Source organism: Eriocheir sinensis, chromosome 12 (genome assembly GCF_024679095.1).
Source record: "Eriocheir sinensis breed Jianghai 21 chromosome 12, ASM2467909v1, whole genome shotgun sequence".
NCBI lineage: Eukaryota > Metazoa > Arthropoda > Malacostraca > Decapoda > Varunidae > Eriocheir > Eriocheir sinensis.
In genome coordinates, this window is record NC_066520.1 from 20,808,668 (window position 1) to 20,823,845 (window position 15,178).

The window sequence follows — 15,178 nt, forward strand, 5'->3', positions numbered from 1 at the left end:
TCTAATTTTTTTTTTTCATTAACTTGTATGCTTGTCTTCTTTAGAGCTTTTTTTATTCCAATTTATAACTAACTAATGTATTCTTTCCTTATTTTCCCAGGTATTTCTTTTCATTAATTCTATGCTCGTCTTTTTGGGTTCTTTTCTTATTCCAATTTATAACTAACTAATCTATTCCTCGTTCTTTATTTTCTAGTTATTTCTTTTCATTAACTTCTATGCCTGTCTTTTTTGGTACTTTTCTTATTCTAATTTATAACTAACTAATCTATTTTTCTTTCTTTATATTTTCTAGTTATTTATTCTCATTAACTTCTATGATTGTCTTTTTTGGTCCTTTTCTTATTCCAATCTATAACTAACTAATGTATCCTTCGTTCCTTATTTTTCTAGTTATTTCTTTTCATTAACTTGTTGCTTATCTTTTTTAGTGCTTTTCTTATTTCAATTTATAAGTAACTAATCTATTCTTCGTTCCTTATTTTCGAGGTATTTCTTTTATTAACTTCTATGCCTGTCTTTTTTAGTGCTTTGCTTAATCCAATTTATACTAACTAATCTATTCTTCTTTCCTTATTTTTTCTAGTTATGTCTTTTTATTAACTTCTATGGTCGTCTTTTTTGGTACTTTTCTTATTCCAATCTATAACTAACTAATCTATTTTTCTTTCCTTATATATTTTTCTAGTTATTTCTTTTTATTAACTTCTATGCTCGTCTTTTGGGTACTTTCCTTATTCCAATCAATAAGTAACTAATCTATTATTTTCTTATATTTTCTAGTTATTTCTTTTTATTAACTTCTATGCTCGTCTTTTTGGGTTCTTTTCTTATTCCAATTTATAACTAACTAATCTATTCTTCGTTCCTTATATTTTCTAGCTATTTCTTTTTATTAACTTGAATGCTTGTCTTTTTTAGTGCTTTTTATATTCCAATTTATTACTAACTAATCTATTCCTTCTTTATTTTTCCAGGTATTTCTTTTTATTATTTCTATGCTCGTCTTTTTGGTGCTTTTCTTATTCCAATTTATAACTAACTAATCTATTCTTCCCTTATTTTTCCAGGTATTTCTTTTCATTAACTTCTGTGCCTGTCTTTTTGGTACTTTTCTTATTTCAATTTATAGCTAACTAATCTTTTCTTCGTTCCTTATTTTTCTTTTTATTTCTTTTTATTAACTTCTATGCTTGTCTTTTTGGTGCTGTTCTTATTACAATCAATTACTAACTAGTCTATTCTTTCCTTATTTTTCCAGATATTTCTTTTTATTTATTCGTATGCTCGTCTTTTGGGTATTTTTTTTTATTCCAATCAATAACTAACTAATCTATTCTTTCCTTATATTTTCTTGTTATTTCTTTTCATTAACTTCTATGTTTGTCTTTTTGGTACTTTTCTTATTTCAATGTATAACTAACTAATCTATTCTTCGTTCCTTATTTTTCTTTTTATTTCTTTTTATTAACTTCTATGCTTGTCTTTTTGGTGCTGTTCTTATTCCAATCTATAACTAACTAATCAATTTTTTGCTCCTTACATTTCTATTTGTTTGTTTTTATTAACTTGTATGCCTGTCTTTTTTTGGTTCTTTTCTTATTCAAATTTATAACTAACTAATCTATTCCTGCCTCATTTTTCAAGGTATTTCTTTTTAGTATTTCTATGCTATTCTTTTTGGTGCATTTCTTATTCAAATTTATAACTAACCTTCGTTCCTTATTCTTCCAGGTATTTCTTTTTATTAACTTGTATGCATACAAATTAATAAGGAGAAATATCTGGAAAAATATGGAAAGAATAGATTAGTTATTTATTGATTGGAATAAGAAAAATCACCAAAATAGACAACCATACAATTTAATGAAATAACTAGAAAATATAAGGAAAGAAAAATAGATTATTTATTTATAGATTGGAATCAGAAAAGCTCCAAAAAGACAAGTATACAAATTAATATAAAGAAATGACTAGAAAATATAAGGAACGAAGAATAGATTAGTTAGTTATAGATTGGAATGACAAAAGTACCAAAAAGACAAGCATAGAGGTTAATGAAAAGAAATACCTCGAAAAATAAGGAAAGAATAGATTAGTTAGTTATAGACTGGAATAAGAAAAGCACCAAAAAGACGAGCATAGAAGTTAATGAAAAGAAATAACTAGAAAAATAAGAAACGAAGAATAGATTAGTTAGTTATAGATTGGAATAAGAAAAGCACTAAAAAGACGAGCACAGAGGTTAATAAAAGAAATAACTAGAAAAATAAGGAACGAAGAATAGATTAGTTAGTTATAGATTGGAATAAAGAAAAGAACTAAAAAGACGAGCATAGAAGTTAATGGAAAAAAGTAACAAGAAAAATATGGAAAGAGGAATAGATTAGTTACTTATAAATGGAATAAGAAAAGCACCAAAAAAGACAAGCATACAAGTTAATGGAAAGAAATAACTAGAAAAATATCGAACGAAGAGTAGATTAGTTAGTTATAGATTGGAATAATGAAAATTACCAAAAAGACGAGCATAGAAGTTAATAAAAAGAAGTAAATAGAAAAATATGGAAAGAAGAATAGATTAGTTACTTATAAATTGGAATAAGAAAAGCACCAAAAAGAGAAGCATAGAAGTTAATTAAAAGAAATAACTAGAAAATATTAGGAAAGAAAAATTGATTAGTTAGTATAAACTGGAATACAAAAAGCACTGAAAAAGATAGGCATAGAAGTTTAAAAAAAAAACTAGAAAAATAAGGAACTCAGAATAGATTAGTTAGTTATAGATTGGAATAAGAAAAGCACAAAAAAGACAGCATACAAGTTAATAAAAAGAAATACCTGGAAAATATAAGGAACGAAGAATAGATTAGTTTGTTATAGATTGCAATAAGAACATCACCAAAAAGACAGGCATACAAGTTAATAAAAAGAAATGACTAGAAAATATAAGGAACGATGAATAGATTACTTAGTTTTAAATTGGATTAAGAAAAGTTCCAAAATGACAGGAATAGAAATTAATGAAAAGAAATACCTGGAAAAATAAGGGAAGAATAGATGAGTTAGTTATAAATTAGAATTAAAATAGCACCAAAAAGACGAGCACAGAAAATAATAACAAGAAATACCTGGAAAAATAAGGAAATAATAGTTTAGTTAGTTATAAATTGGAATAAGAAAAGTACCAAAAAGACAAGCATTCAGGTTAATAAAAAGAAATAACTGGAAAAAACAAGGAAAGAATAGATTAGTTAGTTATAAATTGGAATAATAAAAGTACCAAAAAGACAAGCACACAAGTTAATAAAAAGAAATAACTAGAAAATATAAGGAAAGGAAAATAGATTAGTTAGTTATAGACTGGAATAAGAAAAGCACTAAAAAAGACAGGCATAAAAGTTAATGAAAAGAAATAACTAGAAAATATAAGGAACGAATAAAAGATTAATTAGTTATAAATTGGAATAAGAAAAGCACTAAAAAGACGAGCACAGTGATTTATAAAAGAAATAACAAGAAAAATAAGGAACAAAGAATAGATTAGTTAGTTATAGATTGGAATAAGAAAAGTACCAAAAAGACGAGGATAGAAGTTAATGAAAGAAATTCCTAGAAAAATAGGAAAAAAATGATTAGTTAGTTATAGATTGGAATAAGAACAGCACCAAAAAGACAAGCATAGAAGTTAATAAAAAGAAATAACTAAAAAAATAAGAAACGAAGAATAGATTAGTTAGTTATAGATTGGAATAAGAAAAGCATCAAAAAGACAAGCTTAGAAGTTAATAAAAATAAATAACTAGAAAAATATAAGGAAAAAAGAATAGATTTGTTAGTAATAGATTGAAATAAGAAAAGTACCAAAAAGACGAGCATAGAAGTTAATAAAAAGAAATACCTGGAAAAGTAAGGAAAGAATAGATTATTTAGTTATAGATTGGAATAAGAAAAGAACCAAAAAGACAAGCATTGGGGTTAATGAAAAGAAATAACTAAAAAATATAAAGAACGAAGAATAGATTAGTTAGTTATAAATTGCAATAAGAAAAACACCAAAAAGACGAGCATACAAGTTAATAAAAAAAAAATAACTAGAAAATAAAAGGAACGCAGGATAGTTATAGATTGGAATAAGGAAGGTACTAAAAAGATGAGCAGAAGTTAATGCAAAGAAATAACTAGAAAATATAAGAAAATAATAGATTAGTTAGTTATTGATTGGAATAAGAAAAGTACCCAAAAGACGAGCATACGAATTAATAAAAATAAATATCTGGAAAAATAAGGAAAGAATAGATTAGTTAGTTATAGATTGGAATAAGAGAAGCACCAAAAAGACGAGTATAGAAATTAATAAAAAGAAATAACTAGAAAAATATAAGGAAAGAAAAATAGATTAGTTAGTTATAGATTGGAATAAGAGAAGCACCAAAAAGACAAGCATAGACGTTAATAAAAAGAAATAACTAGAAAATATAAGGAAAGAAAAATAGATTAGTTAGTTATAGATTGGAATAAGGAAAGTACCAAAAAAGATGACCATAGAAGTTAATAAACAGAAATAACTAGAAAAATAAGGAAAGAAGAATAGATAAGTTAGTTATAAATTGGAATAAGAAAAGAACTAAAAAAGAGAGGCATAGAAGTTAATAAAAGAAATACCTCGAAAATATGGAACGAAGAATAGATTAGTTATTTATTAATTGGAATAAGAAAAGCACTAAAAATGACAAGCATACAAGTTAATGAAAAAAAATAACTAGAAAAAAAAGGAACGAAGGATACATTAGTTAGTTATAGACTGGAATAAGAAAAGAACCAAAAAAGACAAGCATAGAAGTTAATGAAAAGAGATAACAATAAGATATAGAGAAACAAAAATAGATTAGTTAGTTATAAATTGGAATAAGAAAAGTACCAAAAAAAGACAGTCATAGAAGTAAATGAAAAGATATAACTAGAAAATAAAGAACGAGGAATAGGTTAGTTAGTTATAAATTGGAATTAGAAAAGAACCCAAAAAGACGAGCATAGAAGTTAATGAAAAGAAATAACTAGAAAATATAAGGAAAGAATAGATTAGTTAGTTATTGATTGGAATAAGAAAAGTACCCAAAAGACGAGCATACGAATTAATAAAAAGAAATATCTGGAAAAATAAGGAAAGAATAGATTAGTTAGTTATAGATTGGAATAAGAGAAGCACCAAAAAGACGAGCATAGAAATTAATAAAAAGAAATAACTAGAAAAATATAAGGAAAGAAAAATAGATTAGTTAGTTATAGATTGGAATAAGAGAAGCACTAAAAAAGACAGGCATAGAAGTTAATAAAAGAAATACTTCGAAAATAAGGAACGAAGAATAGATAAGTTAGTAATAGATTGGAATAAGAATAGCACCAAAAAGACGGGCATACAAGTTAATAAAACAATAACTAGAAAATAAAAGGAACGAAGGATAGATTAGTTAGTTATAGATTGGAATAAGGAAAGTACTGAAAAGACGACCATAGAAGTTAATGAAAAGAAGTAAATAGAAAAATATGGAAAGAAGAATAGATTAGTTAGTTATAAATTGGAATAAGAAAAGCACCAAAAAGACGAGCATACAAGTTAATAAAAGAAATAACTAGAAAATAAAAGGAACAAAGGATAGATTAGTTAGTTATAGATTGGAATAAGAAAAGCATCAAAAAGACAGGCATATAATTTAATGAAAAGAAATACCTGGAAAAATAAGGGAATAATAGATTGGTTAGTTATAAATTCGAATAAAAAAAGCCCCCAAAAAGACGAGCACAGAAATAATAAAAAGAAATACCTGGAAAAATTAAGAACGAATAGATTAGTTAGTTATAAAATGGAATAAGAAAAGCACTAAAAAAGACAGGCATAGAAGTTAATGAAAAGAAATAACTAGAATATATAAGGAAAGAAAAATAGATTAGTTAGTTATAGATTGGAATACGAAAAGCACAAAAAAGACAAGCATACAAGTTCATAAAAAGAAATACCTGGAAAATATAAGTAACGAAGAATAGATTAGTTAGTTATAGATTGGAATAAGAAAAGCACAAAAAAGACAAGCATACAAGTTAATAAAAAGAAATACCTGGAAAATATAAGGAACGAAAAATAGATTAGTTAGTTATAGATTGGAATAAGAAAAGCACAAAAAAGACAAGCATACAAGTTAATAAAAAGAAATACCTGGAAAATATAAGTAACGAAGAATAGATTAGTTAGTTATAGATTGGAATAAGAAAAGCACAAAAAAGACAAGCATACAAGTTCATAAAAAGAAATACCTGGAAAATATAAGGAACGAAGAATAGATTAGTTAGTTATAGATTGGAATAAGAAGAGCACAAAAAAGACAAGCATACAAGTTAATCTAAAGATATTTATTTTATCGAGTTTAGATAAATATAACTGAGTTGCGCAATTACTGCTGAGTCCAACGGTACCAACTAAAGTGGTCTGTCGTGAATAAGAGACGAGCTATGACGAAGAAAATACAAGTGTGTAGCGTCACGGCGGACATGAATGGCATGCGAGTGAGGGAGGGGTGCAGCCAATCACAGGAGCCGTAACAAACGCTGCCTAGGCGCCACATGAACAGGCTCCGTCAACAGACTATAGTTAGATAGATAGATATATAGATAGATTGGTAAATAGATAGATAAGTAAATTGAGTGAAGAATTGGAGAACTAAAGGCTTACAAAGGAATATGAAGGGTTAAGTTTGCCAATGAAAAAAAAATACAAATAGAAATTCGATTGGCAATGGAGAAGGAGAAGGAAAAGGAGGAAAAGGAACAAGGAGAGTAAACAAAACTGGCAGGGAGAAAAAGAGAAGGAAGAAACAGAAAAATAACGAGACCAAGAACAAGAAGAACAAGAAGAGATGAAAAAGAAAAAAAAACAAGTAAAAAAAAAACTAGACAAAAACAAGAAGAAGTGGATGGAGAAGGAACATAACATAGCATAACACAACATAACATAACATAACATACCTTGCGAGTTCTGCGAGGGCGCTTCAGTGCTGACGGGGGTGTGGGACAGGGGCGGGAGGGCTACCTGGCGGTTCTGATAGAGGTCCGTTCCCTGGGGCCCCGACACCACGTACTCCCCCTTCTCCTGCAACACACCAACACACACACACACACTTACCGAGAGTCAATAAACAGTTAAAGAACATGCACCCGGATATCCCTTCCCTCATTACCTCCTGCTGTTCCTCCTCTCTTCGTTCCGTTTCATGATTTACTCGGAAACTACAGCGAGGTCGTGTAATTTCAAACGTTGCTGTAGATTTTTACGATAGCAAAAGTGTCCGTGAGAGAGAGAGAGAGAGAGAGAGAGAGAGAGAGAGAGAGAGAAGAGAAGAGAAGAGAAGAAAAGAGATGAGAAGAGAAAAAAGAGAAGAAAAGAAAAGAAAAAAAGAGAAGAGAAAGGAAAGGAAAAAGATGAAGGAAAAAAAAGAAAAAAAAAGAAAGAGGAGAAGAGAGCGAGTGTGTATATTGTCATTTCTCATACAGTTGAACATTGCTCCAATAAAACCTGTCAGAGATTATAGTCGTGTAAATCCCTCCGCGTGACCACCGTGACGCAAAACGCTCCCCCCCACCCCCTGCCCACCAGATGGCACCACGGTTAGGGAAGGGAAGGAGGGGGAAGGGAAGGGGAGGACCGCCAGAAAGCCAGCCCGCCAGGTAGCCATCAATGGAATTAAAAAGATGATGTCATAATGCCTTGATGAGTATGTTTATAGCTGTGCATGACGTGTGTGTGTGTGTGTGTGTGTGTGTGTGTGTGTGTGTGTGTGTGTTTCTGTTATTTTGTTCACCGTGGAAGGAGTAGATGAATATAGTTAGACAGATAGATAGATAAATATGATGATTGATAGACAGAGAAAAAAAGAAGAAAGCAATGAGGAGATAAGAAAGAAGAAAAGAAAGAAAGAAGAAAGGAAAAACAGCGGACACACACACTCACAAAAAAAAAACAGACATAGAGAGAGAAAAAAGACAAAAAAAAAAAAAAAGAAATCATAAACAAAAAGATCTCGCCTCGCACGTCATCACATCAGCCCAACGCATCTGCCATGATCGAAGGGGATTTCCCGCGGCCGAGGTGCGTGCGTCGGGGCGCTCACCAGGCCCACTAATGCACGATAACAAAATAAACGTCGACTTTCTATTTTTACTCCTTTTCTTTTCTTCTTTCTCTTCTTCTTTTTATTATTATATTTATTTTTCTTGTTCATTTTCTTATGCATTGTTTGTTCTTCTTGTTTTATGTTCTTCCTCTTCTTCTTCTTCCTCTTCTTCGTCATTTTCGTCTTATTCTTGTTCTTCTCGTTCTTTTTCTTCTTCTTCTTCTTTCGAACACACACACACACACACACACACACACACACACACACACACACCAACACACATACACCAACACACATACACACACGCACTCTCATTCTTATACTATTTCCTTTATCACATCTTTGAAACAGTGTGCGTTGACCTTCACCCCCTAACATAAAATCATACCTTTAAACCACTTTGTTACAGGTGGGAAAGTTTTCATTAGAAGCTTAGTTGCGTTATGATCATTCTTAGTTCGCATTGTGGTCTTTGTTATTGCGTGTGTATATGTGCAAAGACAGGTATGTCTAACACCTGTTGGTTACGCGATTTTCCCTTGCATATTCCTGCTATCACGTTTCTATTCCTCCTTCCATTCCCATTTTCTTGTCTCCTCACAATTCATCTATTCACTCCACCTCTTTCGTCTTCCTTCCTACACTTCTCCCTCTCCTAAATTCCCGTCACCCCGTTCCTCTACTTCTCATTCCATTTTCTACATTCCTCTTCTAATCTAGGTAGAAACAGAAGTCCGCCGCTGCACCTGTCGCTATGATTTGCGTTCGTGGTCTTGAGTCGCGGGTGAGGTTAATATTTTTCTTGTCTCGTCTAATCCTTTTACTTATGATTAATGTCCGCGTGTGTTTGGCGGACGATCAAGGTTGGATTGTGACTCACGTGCTGGAGACGTAAACATAAATACTTACACGTCCTTACAACACAACAGCTGCTCTCCCTTCCCGTTCCCCTTTCTCCTTGTTCCTCCTGCATACCCCCCCACGTCCTGACACCTCAAGAACCCTCCCTCCTGCCTGTCCCTTTCCCTGTCCACCTGTTCTATAGCTGCACCCCCCCACACACATACTTAAATAAATACTTACACGTCCTTACAACACAACAGCTGCTCTCCCTTCCCGTTCCCCTTTCTCCTTGTTCCTCCTGCATACCCCCCCACGTCCTGACACCTCAAGAACCCTCCCTCCTGCCTGTCCCTTTCCCTGTCCACCTGTTCTATACCTGCACCCCCCCACACACATACTTAAATAAATACTTACACGTCCCGATAACACAACAGCCTCCCCGTCCCCCTTCTCCCTGTTCCCCGTGTCCTGCCATGTCCTGACAACTCAAGAACCCTCCCTCCTGCTTGCCCCTTCCATGTCCACCTGTTATATGTCTGTACCTCCTCTTCCTGACAACACAAGAACCACCCCTCCCCTCTCCTGACTAGCCCCCTCCCTTGCTCTCTTGCCCCGCCTGTATTCCCCTCCACGTCCTGACAACTCCAGAACCCTCCCCCCTGCCTGCTCCTTCCCTGTCCACCTGTCCTCTGTCTGTACCTCCTCGTCCTGACAACACAAGAACCACCCCTCCTGCATCCCTACCCCTCTTCTTCTCCCCCTTGCCCCGCCTGTATTACCCTCCACGTTCTGACAACTCCAGAACCCTCCGTCCTGCCTGTCCCTTCCCTGTCCACCTGTCCTCTGTACCTCCTCGTCCTGACAACACAAGAACCACCCCTCCTGCATCCCTTCCCCTCTTCTTCTCCCCCTTGCCCCGCCTGTATTCCCCTCCACGTTCTGACAACTCCAGAACCCTCCATCCTGCCTGCCTCTTCCCTGTCCACCTGTCCTATGTCTGTACCTCCTCGTCCTGAGTAAACAACACCCTCCCGTTCTTATCCCTCACCCTGTCACCTGTTTAGCGTACCCCCCCCACCCCACCCCCAAACTCCTGACAACACAACAGCCGCCCCCGCCTTCCCCTAACCTTGTCCTCTCTCTATCGTGGCTGCATCCCGCCACAAAAACACATTTACACAACACAAAAACGCCTTCCCCCTTCACCATCTTGCCTGCTTCCCCTCCCTCTTTACTCCCACACACCGAAATATAAACGTAACATTAATGTCCCTCCCTTATCCCTCCCCCCCTCCTCCACTCCCCTCATTCCCCTTCTCCCCATAACCTGTCAGCACCCTCCACCATTATCCCCTCCACACACACACACACACACACACACACACACACACACACACACACACACACACACACACACACACTTGTCTTTGTTCTAACGTGCAAAGAAAAAATAGTTCCCCCCCCGTTATCAATAATACGCTAACAAATAAATCAATAAGAAAATAATTGGGTTTTAGATACTTTGTAGAGACTATATTGCATTTGCTCGAAGCGTATTGTCAGTGTTCATAATGATAATGGTTTGACGTGTGTGTGTGTGTGTGTGTGCGTGTGAGTGTGTGTGACAGTGGGTGTGAGAGAGGGGGGGGGGGTGAGGGGCTTTTGGGAGCAGCATCACGATCTCCCAACCTTCCTCTGGCGCAGCATCTTCCTTCCTCATCTCTTCGAAACCCACTCCAGCTTCTCCTACCCCCCCCCCCCCCACCCCCACCTCCCGACCCTCACCCCCACCCGAAAACAGGCTACTGGTCCGGGTGGAGGCAGAGGGCACAAGGGCATGACGGAGGAGTGGAGATTCTGGCCGCTCGCCTTTATTTATTTTGACAGTGCCGAGAGGGAGAAGTTGCCCGTCAGCTCCAGTAACAATCACGGCGGCGAGTCACACGCATTGAGCAGAGTTAATGAGGCGTCGATGCTAATGCTGTAGATTGCCTTTGGTGTGTCCGGGGGAGGAGGAGGAGGGAGAGGATGGTTCGCTTGTGTTCAATGTTGCTATCCACGACCTTTGATATTTTGTTAGTCTTCTTTCCTTGGGTTGTTTGTGCAGAGTTGATATGTAATGTTAGTAATGTATAAAGTTAATAGAATGTAGTGTAATGTGATGTATTGCTAGTATTGTAATGTTTGGACGTTTGTTTCTTTTTAATTCGTATAGGTAGTTAATTCAATAATCTATTCACGCCCTTTGGAACTTTACCTGTTAGTCTTTTTTGCTTGTCCTGTTTCTCTTGTCAGATTTAAAATGTAATGGTAGTTTTGATTTATTTCTTTGTTTTCGTATAGGTAGTTTCGTTCATCCAATAATCTCTCCACTCATTTCACTGGTTCGCTGCTGGTGCATTGCTAATATTGTAATGTTTAAGAGTTAGTTTTTAATGTTAGTTTTTGTTTCTCTTTTTTAAATTCGTATAGGGAGTAAATTCAATAATCTATTCACGCCCTTTGGAACTTTACCTGTTAGTCTTCTTTGCTCGTTCTGTTTCTCTCAGATTTAAAATGTAATGGTAACTTTGATTTGTTTCTTTGTTTTCGTATAGGTAGTTTCGTTCATCCAATAATCTCTCCACTCATTTCACTGGGTTCGCTGCTGGTGCGTTGGTAATATTGTAATGTTTAAAAGTTAGTTTTTGATGTTAGTTTTTGTTTCTCTTTTTTAAATTCGTATAGGGAGTAAACTCAATAATCTATTCACGCCCTTTGGAACTTTACCTGTTAGTTTTCTTTGCTCGTTCTGTTTCTCTCAGATTTAAAATGTAATGGTAGTTTTGATTTGTTTCTTTGTTTTCGTATAGGTAGTTTCGTTCATCCAATAATCTGTCCACTCATTTCACTGGGTTCGCTGCTGGTGCGTTGCTAATATTGTAATGTTTAAGAGTTAGTTTTTAATGTTAGTTTTTGTTTCTCTTTTTTAAATTCGTATAGGGAGTAAACTCAATAATCTATTCACGCCCTTTGGAACTTTACCTGTTAGTTTTCTTTGCTCGTTCTGTTTCTCTGTCAGATTTAAAATGTAATGGTAGTTTTGATTTATTTCTTTGTTTTCGTATAGGTAGTTTCGTTCATCCAATAATCTCTCCACTCATTTCACTGGTTCACTGCTGTCACTCCACCCACACACAGCCTTGGGACGCATGTAGGTGACGATACTGTGCCAACCTTTTTTTCCCCCTCTCCATTCCTACCCTCATTATAAGACCATCAGGTTCGAATCCCAGTACCGCCGCGTGACTTCAGGAAGGTCATTGGGTATTCGACTCGTATTACCAAACGCTTCGGGCTCATGTTACGACTATTTTTTTAAGGTCACAGGAAAGGAACGTCAGGTTGTCATAAGTGTTTTTTTCCTTTTATGGCGCAGCATCCTTCCAAAACTACCGCTCGGATCATGAAGTCACCCGTGGAAATCCCTACAAGTTCTGCGAAAGGCTTTTAGAATGAATGTACTAAGGTCCCGAAGCGCTTGATAAGGCCACAATATATGATCATAAGTTAAGGCAGAGACAAAGTGTAGATGTGATATAGTTAGTTGTTCATTTTTCATTATATCTACAGTTTCAGAAGAGCACATGGAGACTCGTATAAGCGGGTCATTTCACACACACAAGGAAAGGGAAAGGAGGTCAAGGTGCTGAGAAGGGTTGAGGGAGTTGATGGTTAATATTACTTTGCACTCTGATGAGGCGTATTCACTCCCTGGTTGTAGTGCCGCGTTAGGAGAGGAAGGGAGGGAGGGAGGGAAGGGGAAGGATGCAGGGGATGGAAGATAGAATAGAGAGGGAAGGGAGGAGAGACAGAGTAGCAGGGATGGAGGGAGAAAATGGAGAGGAAGGGAGGAAGAGAGGGAAGGAAGGGAAGGCATGCAGAGGATGGAAGATATAGGAAAGAAGGTAGGGAGGAGAGATAGAGTAGTAGGGATGGAGGGAGAGAATGGAGAGGAAGGGAGAAAGGGAGGGAGGGAAGAAAGGGAAGATAGAAGGAGGGAAGGGAGGAGAGATGGAGAGGCAGGGATGGAGGGAGAGAATGGAGAGGAAGGGAGAAAGGGAGGGAGGGAAGAAAGGGAAGATAGAAGGAGGGAAGGGAGGAGAGATGGAGAGGTAGGAATGGCGGATAGAATGGAGAGGAAAGGAGCGAGGGAGGGAGGGAAGGAAGGGAAGATAGAAGGAGGGAAGGGAGGAGAGATGGAGAGGTAGGAATGGCGGATAGAATGGAGAGGAAAGGAGCGAGGGAGGGAGGGAAGGAAGGGAAGATAGAAGGAGGGAAGGGAGGAGAGATGGAGAGGCAGGGATGGAGGGAGAGAATGGAGAGGAAGGGAGAAAGGGAAGATAGAAGGAGGGAAGGGAGGAGAGATAGAGAGGCAGGGATGGAGGGAGAGAATGGAGAGGAAGGGAGAAAAGGAGGGAGGCAAGGAAGGGAAGATAGAAGGAGGGAAGGGAGGAGAGATGGAGAGGCAGGAATCGAGGGATAGGATAGAGAGGGATGGAGAGAGGGAGGGAGGGAGGGAAGGAAGGGAAGAAAGAAGGAGGGAAGGGAGGAGAGATGGAGAGGCAGGGATGGAGGGAGAGAATGGTTTTCTTTTCCTATTTTCTTTTTCATAATGCTTGTTTTTGTAGTTCTCTTTTGTTCATGTATTTCCTTTTTTCCTTCTACCGCTGGACGCAACATGTGATTAGGAAATGTCAGCATCCCACCCACACCCTTCACCTCTCCCTCCCTCTACCTTCACCTCCTCCTCCTCCTCCTCCTCCTCCTCCTCCTCCTCCTCCCGGCGCTATATGACCATGGCACGGGATATCAGCGCCGTGATCATATACTCTAATCAACTCTCCTCCCCCTCCTCCTCCTCCTCCTCCTCCTCCTCCTCTCTTATTTCGTTCCCATCCTCCATTCCTGTTTCTACATCTACAGTATCTCTAATCAAGCGAACATCCTCCTCTACCTCCTCCTCCTTCTCCTCCTCCTCCTCCTTCTTCTCCTTCTCCGCCAAACCACTTTCTCCCTTTTCCCAACTCTTACTCCTCCTCCTCCCGCCCATCCTTCCCTCGCATCCCTTCATCTCTCCTCCTGCAGCCTCCTTCCCTCAGCGTTCCTTCCTTCTCTATCTCTCTCTCTACCTCTCTTTATATACACCTCCCTCCTTCTATACCATTCGTACCCTTATCGTTACTCTTCATCCCTCCAAAGAAAGAAAGAACGGAGGGAAAAAGAAAGAAAGAAAGGAAGAAAGAAAAGCGAATGATTGAAAGAAAGAGAAAAGGAGAAGAAAGACACGCAAGTTCACAGTCCCTAAAAGTTTCAGTAAAAGTCTGCGGAATCTTCTCAGCTTCGATCACATACACGCGAAAACAAAAAGAGAAACAGTTGCATTTTAGAACCGGTTTAGGGACACACACACACACACACACACACACACACACACACACACACACACACACACACACACACACACACACACGCGCAGAAGACGAATGCGGGTACGAGTTCCATATTCGCTCAGACCCGTTTCGCGGTTCGTCGGCCGTAGATTAACGCTTAAGTGACGCGGTAAATGGAAGGGAAAGGAGAGAGAGTAATTAGGAAGCACTTTGAAGGATGATTAAGTGAGGTGACTATTTTCTTGTGCCTTGAAGTGTAATAGAAGAGTTAGGAGTTAGTGGCGATGTTCGTGGTAGTAGTAGTTGTAGTAGTAGTAGTAGTAGTAGTAGTAGTAGTTAAAGAAATAGTTATAGAAGAAGTGATTTATGTTCTCCCCCTTGATTCATATATATTTTCGTTCCCTTACATAGACATCTTGCTATAGAGGTCGTGTCTGGGTTCTTTTTTGTATGAGAGAGAAAGAAAGAGAGGAAGGAAGAGGGAAAAAGAGAGAAGAAAAAAGAAAGAATAAAAAAAACAGAAACGAGAACAGAAGAGCAAAGATAAGAAAGAAAGACAGAGAGATTGAAAAAGAAAGAAACAAACAAAGAAAAGATAAAAAAGAAAGTAACCGACCGACTGACTGACCGCCTTCTCACACCATACATACACACACACACACACACACACACACACACACACACACACACACACACACACACACACACACACACACACACACACCACCTCTGCCCATA